Source organism: Dendropsophus ebraccatus, chromosome 4 (assembly GCF_027789765.1).
Source record: "Dendropsophus ebraccatus isolate aDenEbr1 chromosome 4, aDenEbr1.pat, whole genome shotgun sequence".
Taxonomy (NCBI): Eukaryota; Metazoa; Chordata; class Amphibia; order Anura; family Hylidae; genus Dendropsophus; species Dendropsophus ebraccatus.
This window is the reverse complement of record NC_091457.1, coordinates 53,159,687-53,167,757: the sequence shown is the minus strand read 5'-3', so window position 1 is coordinate 53,167,757 and position 8,071 is coordinate 53,159,687. Positions and strand designations below refer to the sequence as shown.

Here is an 8,071-nt window from a genome sequence, read left to right as displayed (position 1 = left end):
TATACTGGGGGGCTGATATTGGGGTCTGTAATATGCTGGGGGCCTGATACTGGGGTGTGTAATATGCTGGGGGCCTGATACTGGAGTCTGTAATATGCTGGAGGCCTGATACTGGGGTCTGTAATATGCTGGGGGCCTGATACTAGAGTCTGTAATATGCTGGAGGCCTGACACTGGGGTCTGTAATATGCTGGACGCCTAATACTGGGGTCTGAGATATGCTGAGAGGAGAGTCTGTAATATCTTCTTTTGGTACTATCTACCTGTAAGGTCCATATAATGGGCAAAATATTGGGAAAAAATAACAAAAGATCCAACGGTGACAAGCTACACACATAATATGCCACAAACCACACCCACTATAAGCAACTCCCGCTGTTGTCAAAGCTGAAGTGTCCCTAGAAAAAGATTTCAAAGGTTGGCAATTATGCATGTGCCATTCTATGTTTGTGTAATGGAAAGATGACTTCACTACACCAGCTTTGCAAGCACATGTAACCAGATCCATGTGCCTTGGCTCTTCGGCCAAGTGCCCCAGGTCTCTTGGCACCAGCCATCACTTTATTAATTTCCCTTCACCAGCATTGCCGCATGGCACCCAAGGTATATGGCCGTGAGGATATGACATCATACACTGGCACTGGAATTGTCTCTGCTACATGCTGGCATTTCTCTATAGCAAAAGCCTTGTTCATCACAAAATGACCGCAGCTATGCCAGACTTCTTCCCTTCCTTGTATGACAAGTATGTCCTTGATTCTCTAGAGAGTAATTTTGACATCTGGAATAAACTTTGGATAACTTACAATGAAAACTGCAACAGCCACAGAGGAGAAGTCTCACGCTGGCCCCCTGGTCTCGCAGATCTTAGCTATAACCCAATCTCCTTCTTCTCAACACATATCCAGGAAGATCTCAGACCCCGGACTAGTTTGGATGACAAGTTATGTGAGCTGGAGATCCAACTCAAGGAGATGGAGCTCCTTGATATAACAGGAGATTGGTTTGATGTTCGAAAATGTGAGTAATCTTGCTGGGTTTCTATGTTTAGTTCAGTTTGATTTAGGGTGTGTTTTCTTAATGGTCGAGTTTAGAGGGGAGTTACATAGAGAAGCATTGCTGGCTAACTGCCATTTTACTACAAACTGCCAGACTTAAATTACTGCCTGAAACCCATAGAGGAGACTGATAGTGACAATTAGTCCCTTATACTGATATAGGGCTGTTTTTTGTGTAAAACATAACTGCACGTCATACCTTCAATTCCATGGTGTTAACCAGATCAGTTTCACTCATCTCTAGTGTTAACTTTCCACCCACTGGCAGTTGTTTGTTGGGTGGAAAGATGTCCGTTGAAGCATTTACCCTGAATATATACATGAATGTATACCCTTACTTTTGTGTTTATACATGTCTTTGATATATATCTTATACCATCTTAAGAAGTCCACAGACTCCAATAAGGGGCACCTTTGGCTTTTGGTAAGATATAGTTATGTTATAGGCAGTTGCAACCACTCTGGTGCTAGGTTCCCAGTTTCACAGTTTGCTTTAAGGTTTTTACATGAATGGAACGGCACCAGCGCAGGGATGGTGGTGCCGCAGTCTTTTTTTTTAAACTGCCGCCCAGTTCTCACTCAAGGCACCGGTCTATTTTCAGGCACCCCCTTCCCTCTGTGATGCGGCATTATTGATTCGCCGATACATTCATGTAAAAAGCTTAAAGCGATGTACCTGATGGTATATTAGCTTTAAGAGAATACATGCAAATGTGCTCGTTAGGAGGGGCGTTTCTTGAGCACCACAGAGCAAAATTGCTCCTTTTACAGGGGTCCATAATCGGACGGCCAAGGCTGCACAAACATCACTAGCTATGTTAATGCAAACCTTTGCTTAAAACACCTGTCAGCCGTGCATCTTTTAGGGTCCTTTTACACCAGCCAATCATGGGCCAGGAGTGTCACTAGAGACGCTTCTGCGGCCAATAATCGCCCAGTGTAAAAGGGGCAGCGATCAGCCGCAGACCAATTATCGGCTTATAGCAACTTTTGTGCCTGCTCAAGAATCTATCTCGCCAGATATGTATATGTTTGTGTCAGTTTACAGATAAGGCCCTGTTCCCACTGAGCAAAACTAGCGGAATTCCGCGGCGGAATTGTCCACCGCGGAATGCCGTTAGCCTCCCGCTCATAATGGGAGTCTATGGGAGGCGCGCGCTCCTGCTCTGTCCGCGCTGAAGAATGAACATGTTCATTCTTCAGCGCGGACAGGGCAGGAGCGCGCCTCCCATAGACTCCCATTATGAGCAGGAGACAAACGGCATTCCGCGGTGGACAATTCCGCTGCGGAATTCCGCTAGTTTTGTTCAGTGGGAACGGGGCCTAACATGTAGCAGTCTATACATACCAGCCACGCTGCTTGTTATCTGGCATTTGGAACGGAGCGCCATCCGCAGCGTGGTGTCGCGTGACCCCACCCCACCTATCACATTACCCCACTCCACACATACTTAGGCCGGGAGCTCAGTAAGCCACACTCAACCGGACCACACTCCTTCCCTCAATATGACGCAGAGGTCCGGGTAGGACTGAAACTTTGCTACATATCCCATAGGACTTATAGTCTCATTATCTGTACTCACAATTCTGGTTGGAGTAAAGACCTTATTGTTCTACCTGCATTGTAAAAAAAAATTTCACCTGCATATTTGAAGTGTGCCGTGGCTTATCTACCGTTCCATGATTGATGGCTGAAGAACCAGATGCTAAAGAGCACGTTTACTCTGGAATACATTTTACTTCAGAATGATTGACAGCCAGAGGAGGTGGGGCATGAAGATACAGTCGACACAAGGACTGGAGAGCCAGAGAGCATGATCACAAGCAGCATGGCCGATCTGTATAGACTGCTGCTTGTGATCTGGAAACTATATATACATATCCTGTATACATATCTGTGCTGTCAGTTTCCAGAACTGCATGAGTGATACAAGGATCGTTCATGCAGCCCATCTGCTACATTTCTCATGCAGTGTAAAGGCACAGCAAACGAGCCGCTGATCTTGCTGATCGGCGAGCGGTTGTGGTCCCCACAGCCAAGAAATCTCCTAGTCTAAAAGGGCCCTTAGTATACAAATAGACATGCTGCAGATATCAGATTATCTTTCAATAAAATAAAAGTTTAAAAATACAAACACACAATGGGTAAAAAATATTTGTCCTGCTACAAGCATCAAACCACTTGAGCACAGGACCAAAAAACACACAGTGAGAAGGGCTTTGCTAACTTTTACAGTAGTGGAGCAACAATTCATTAGTTAATTATTATATTAAATAGGGATGATCCGAACCTGCTGAGGTTCGGGTTCGTATGAACCCGAACGCCCGGCAGCAGATTCCCGCTGTCTGCCCGCACCGTGGAGCGGGCGGATACAGCGGGAGGAACGCCTGGAAAACTGGGATAGAGCCTATGGCTATGGCTGTATCCCAGTTTTCCAGGCGGTCCTCCAGCTGGATCCGCCCGCTCCACGGAGCGGGCAGACAGCGGGAATCATTACCGAGGGTTCGGGTTCGTACGAACCCGAACCGAACTCTGTTCGGACCATCCCTAATATTAAATATCCCATCTGTCATAGAAACATAGAAGATTGCCACTAGAAAAAAAACTCTTGTTCCATCTAGTCTGCCCTTTTAGTATTTCCCTTCTTATTATCTAAGGGTAGATATATGTTTACATTCAGTTATTGTAGATTTACCAACCACATCTGCTGGAAGTTTGTCCCAGGTATCTACTACTCTTTCAGTAAAGCAATGTTGCTTCAGATTTTTTTTTACTAACTTGTGTTCCCCCAACCCCCTTCCCCCAGTTTCTTGTGTTTAGTTTCTTAAATGCCCAAATGCCCTCTCCTGCTAGTATACAGGGGCAGATATACCTCAAGCTAAATATCCTGATCTTGCAACCTAACAGAATCAAAAATGTAGTTAAAAAAATAAGATGGAAAACTGGTCTAATGTTTTAAAATGATTTACTAGAAAAGAAAAAACTGGAACTATACTTACATTTCTCCAGTTGCCAATTATGTCTTCACATCCACCACTGAGAAATTAGTTTAACAAGTACTCTTTGTCTCAGAAGAAAGATGATCTTTGAGGATGTCAAAAAGGATTTCCGAGAGTCTGGCCCAGTATATTACATTGTACAATAGGGAGTAGTTACAGGAAGTTTAAGCAATCGAGGTATAATTTATTAAATTACCTAAAAAGGTCTTTGTAGCAATAGTGCAATTTTCATTATATTTTATTTTTTTCCCCAGATTATTTTTTTAAAGCTTTGAAGGATCAGATAATCCATGAAATGAAGGACACACAGGCTCACAGGAAACCTAAACAGACTTCTATACCAAGAAAAGTTATTTAATATATTTTACTCTATTTGATTGTAAAAATAAAATGTAATTTGTTGAATTCCATCTTTCTTAAATTATTTCTTCCTTAATACATGTACCATACATTTGGAATGTGTATGATTATTTTGAGCATTCTCTGTACAGCAAGTGAGAGTGGGGTGTCTTGTGGGTTGACATTACCATATGCATGAATATGTAGTGTCTCAGTATGGATGGTCCACTAAGTCATATGTCACCCAGGTAAAGGTAACTTTGTCAGGTGTCACACTCTGGGATGATGGGTGCCTTTAGCACTGTTACCACTTGGTGCGTCGCTCTCCTCTGTCTGTTGAAAGCACAGCTGAAGGGTTAACTACTGTGTTTTCTGTGTTCACTGTTTGACCAATTACAGGTGCAGGTACTACACACACCAGTCTACCAACTACACTTCTTTTCTCTCTTTTTTTTTACACTGCCCCACCAATAGTAGGTTAGACCCACTCACCCCTATAAAAAGCTGGTTAGTTCCTGGTGGGAGGTCTTCTTTAGTGGATGGTGGAGATACGGTCACAGACAGAGAGTTCCTGTTGCAGAAGATAACCAAACCTTGTCTATGCCAGGGATCCTTCTTCACACATCCGAATAGTCTGCAAAAGAGAGTAGGGGTGTCAAACTCAAATACACAGTGGGCCAAAATTAAAAAATTGGACAAAGTCGCGGGCCAACCTTCATAATTATTGAAGCGCGAATGCGTTGTTCCTGGCACTGTCAGTGGTAAGCGTCTCCCAGCACTGTGCACTATGATGAATGACATGATAAATTGCTATGATATAATTAAACTTCAACCCATGTAGTAGCCAACCCCCCCCCCCAATATTGCCCCATGTAGTAGCCAACCCAACCAAAATTGCCCAACATATTAGCCAGCCCTCCCAATAGTGGCCAAATAGTAGCCAGCCCCCCAAGTGTCCCATATAGTAGCCAGCGCTCCCCAATAGTCTTATATAGTAGCCAGCCCTCCGCAATAGTCTTATATAGTAGCCAGCCCTTCCCATAGTCTCATATAGTAGCCAGCCTTCACCAATACTCTCTTATATAGTAGCCAGCCCTCCCCAATAGTCATATATAGTAGCCAGCCCTCCCCAATAGTCTTATATAGTAGCCAGCCCTCCCCCATAGTCTCATATAGTAGCCAGTCCTCCCCAATAGTCTCTTTTATATAGTAGCCAGCCCTCCCCTATAGTCTTATATAGTAGCCAGCCCTCCCCCATAGTCTCATATAGTAGCCAGCCCTCACCAATACTCTATTATATAGTAGCCAGCCCTCCCCAATAGTCATATATAGTAGCCAGCCCTCCCCAATAGTCTTATATAGTAGCTAGCCCTCCCCCATAGTCTCATATATTAGCCAGTCCTCCCCAATAGTCTCTTATATAGTAGCCAGCCCTCCCCAATAGTCTTATATAGTAGCCAGCCCTCCCCAATAGTCTCTTATAGTAGCCAGCCCTTCCCCATAGTCTCATATAGTAGCCAGCCCTCCCCAATAGTCCCATATAGTAGCCAGCCCTCCCCAATAGTCTCATATAGTAGCCAGCCCTCCCCAATAGTCTCATATAGTAGCCAGCCAGGCTCTTCTCTTCTTCTTGACTCCTCTTTTGATTCACTGCCTCAGTCGCTGCTGTCAACCACACCTGACCTGGTGAACTGTCAGATACTTTACCCTGTATTGCACTGAAGTTGTTCAGTAAAGGTTACTACTGTACCTGGTTAAGAGCTGGTCTCATTTATCCGCCACACCAATACCCTCACATTGTGCTACCCCTTCAAATGCTAGTGCCCGTGTGGTGATTATTAGGGACTGGTGTTTGTCAGCTCAGCCAAAGGTGTTAGTTGTCGTGACACCAGTGTTAGTCCAGCACACAGGTGTGATGTTGATATCTGCTTGCTTTGCATGGCTAGCTGTATTCCCCAAATGGTCGGTAACGTGCCAGGTTGTTGCAGGTCCCTTGGGCTCTTGTCACAGCAGTCCTGAGTGGCAACTGACCCACCCGGACTGTTGGTACTGCCACCCACAGAAGGGGGAAAAATAACCCAAAGTGTGCGGTGGTGTGTGTATAGGTGCAGAAAAAGATGAAAGAGTTCCGTCCATTGGTATAAAAATATAACAGCTTTACTTTAAAACCCTGCAGGTTACAGTTCACGTTTTCATAGAAAATAATCTTTACACACACTTAAGTGCTTGACCTTATTGCTAGAGGTAGGTGCTTGAGAGGAGTTGCAGCAGTGCTTGTAGAATAGAGAGGAGAGGATTTTGCCAGAGGAGCCCTAACCCAATGTAGCCTTGTACTCCGCCGGAACCTTGAGAGATATCTTGAGTGAAGTGATACTGGCACTCACGTTTAGACACTGTCTTACCCCCTTTTGCCCTCTAGTAGCTTAGAACTAGCCCCAACTAGTCCCAGTAGTACGAGCCCAAGCCCTGGTTATCTGGGTGTCCGAATCTTCCCAGTTACGTGCACTGCGCAGTAAGATATGTAGACCTCTGCATACTGGTTGCTTTGTCCTACTAAGGCCAGTTCCAGGATACTGCCCTGCACTTTTAAATTGTGTTCCTGGTGTGGGTCAGGGTGTTCCTTCATGACTACTCTCCCTTGTGTGCCTAGCACTGCATAGTATAAGTGGCTGTTTGTATAGAGGAACTGTTGGTCTCAAGTTGCATCTGTTTACACTGTTGGCTAGACTCAACTGACTAGTGTCCCTGACAGTGGTCCTGTCATCAGCCAAGCCATGGTTAAACCTACGCAGGAACCAGTGAAAACTCCAGTGAAACTCCTCCTACAGGGGCCTTCTGTGTGCCTGACTGTGAGTGGTGGGGATGAATACACAGGAGAAAGAATGAAGAGGGGTGTCCAGGGGTGGGTAACACCACTCCTGACCACCGTGACAAGTGCTCCAGAGTAAATATCAAATGTCCACCTGCTGTATACCACCTCAGCACCCTGGGCCATGGTGAATATCCTTGGAATCATCCTGGGCCCCAATGCAAAATCTGAATTAGGACCAGTACCTATTATATATCATTTATGCTACTGGTGTCTTGCTATGTGGAAATGTGGCTGATTAACTTTGGCACTTGGTGTAAGATTACAGAGGCTGAGATTAGTGGTTTTTCCAAAGGAACACTATGTTAGAGCTTCTGACTTACAGAAAGCATGGATGAGTGCCAAAGAGGCTGACGGACATTACACCATACCATAGCCTTGCATTATTGTAGTCATCATGGACCTTAGCTTACACCTGTATCTTCTCATACTCTTTGGCGATACATTATTAGATTTTTTTTAAAATTCAAGATAAGATTTTTTTTTTAATTGTAAATGTTTGCTTTGAGATGATCCTTTGACTTTTAACCAAATGCACTGCAAATACACTCCTAGCAGTAGTAATAGAAGTAGCAGTGGTCTGCAAATTTCAACCAACTAGCTACAATCTGTGGCATGTGGGTGAGGTTTCAATGGTATAAAAGCCAGATAAAAGTACATTTTTACAGCCACATGAAATCTTAGAAATCAGATATAGTCAACACAGTATGATTGTGCGATGCTTCCTACTCATCCACATTTATCCAGTTATCGCCACTCATCGCAAGCTGAGAGGGACAGAATCCTTGAACCTGTTCAACGTGGC

General features: G+C 44.5%; 1 long non-coding RNA gene across 1 annotated transcript; it reads left to right on the top strand.

Moving 5' to 3' along the window:
* Nucleotides 1-493: 493 nt before the first annotated feature.
* Nucleotides 494-4,463, top strand: LOC138789644 (uncharacterized). The gene is made up of 2 exons (XR_011362746.1): nucleotides 494-1,020; nucleotides 4,313-4,463. It is a non-coding gene; the product is annotated as an uncharacterized lncRNA (long non-coding RNA).
* The last annotated feature ends 3,608 nt before the right edge of the window (nucleotides 4,464-8,071 follow it).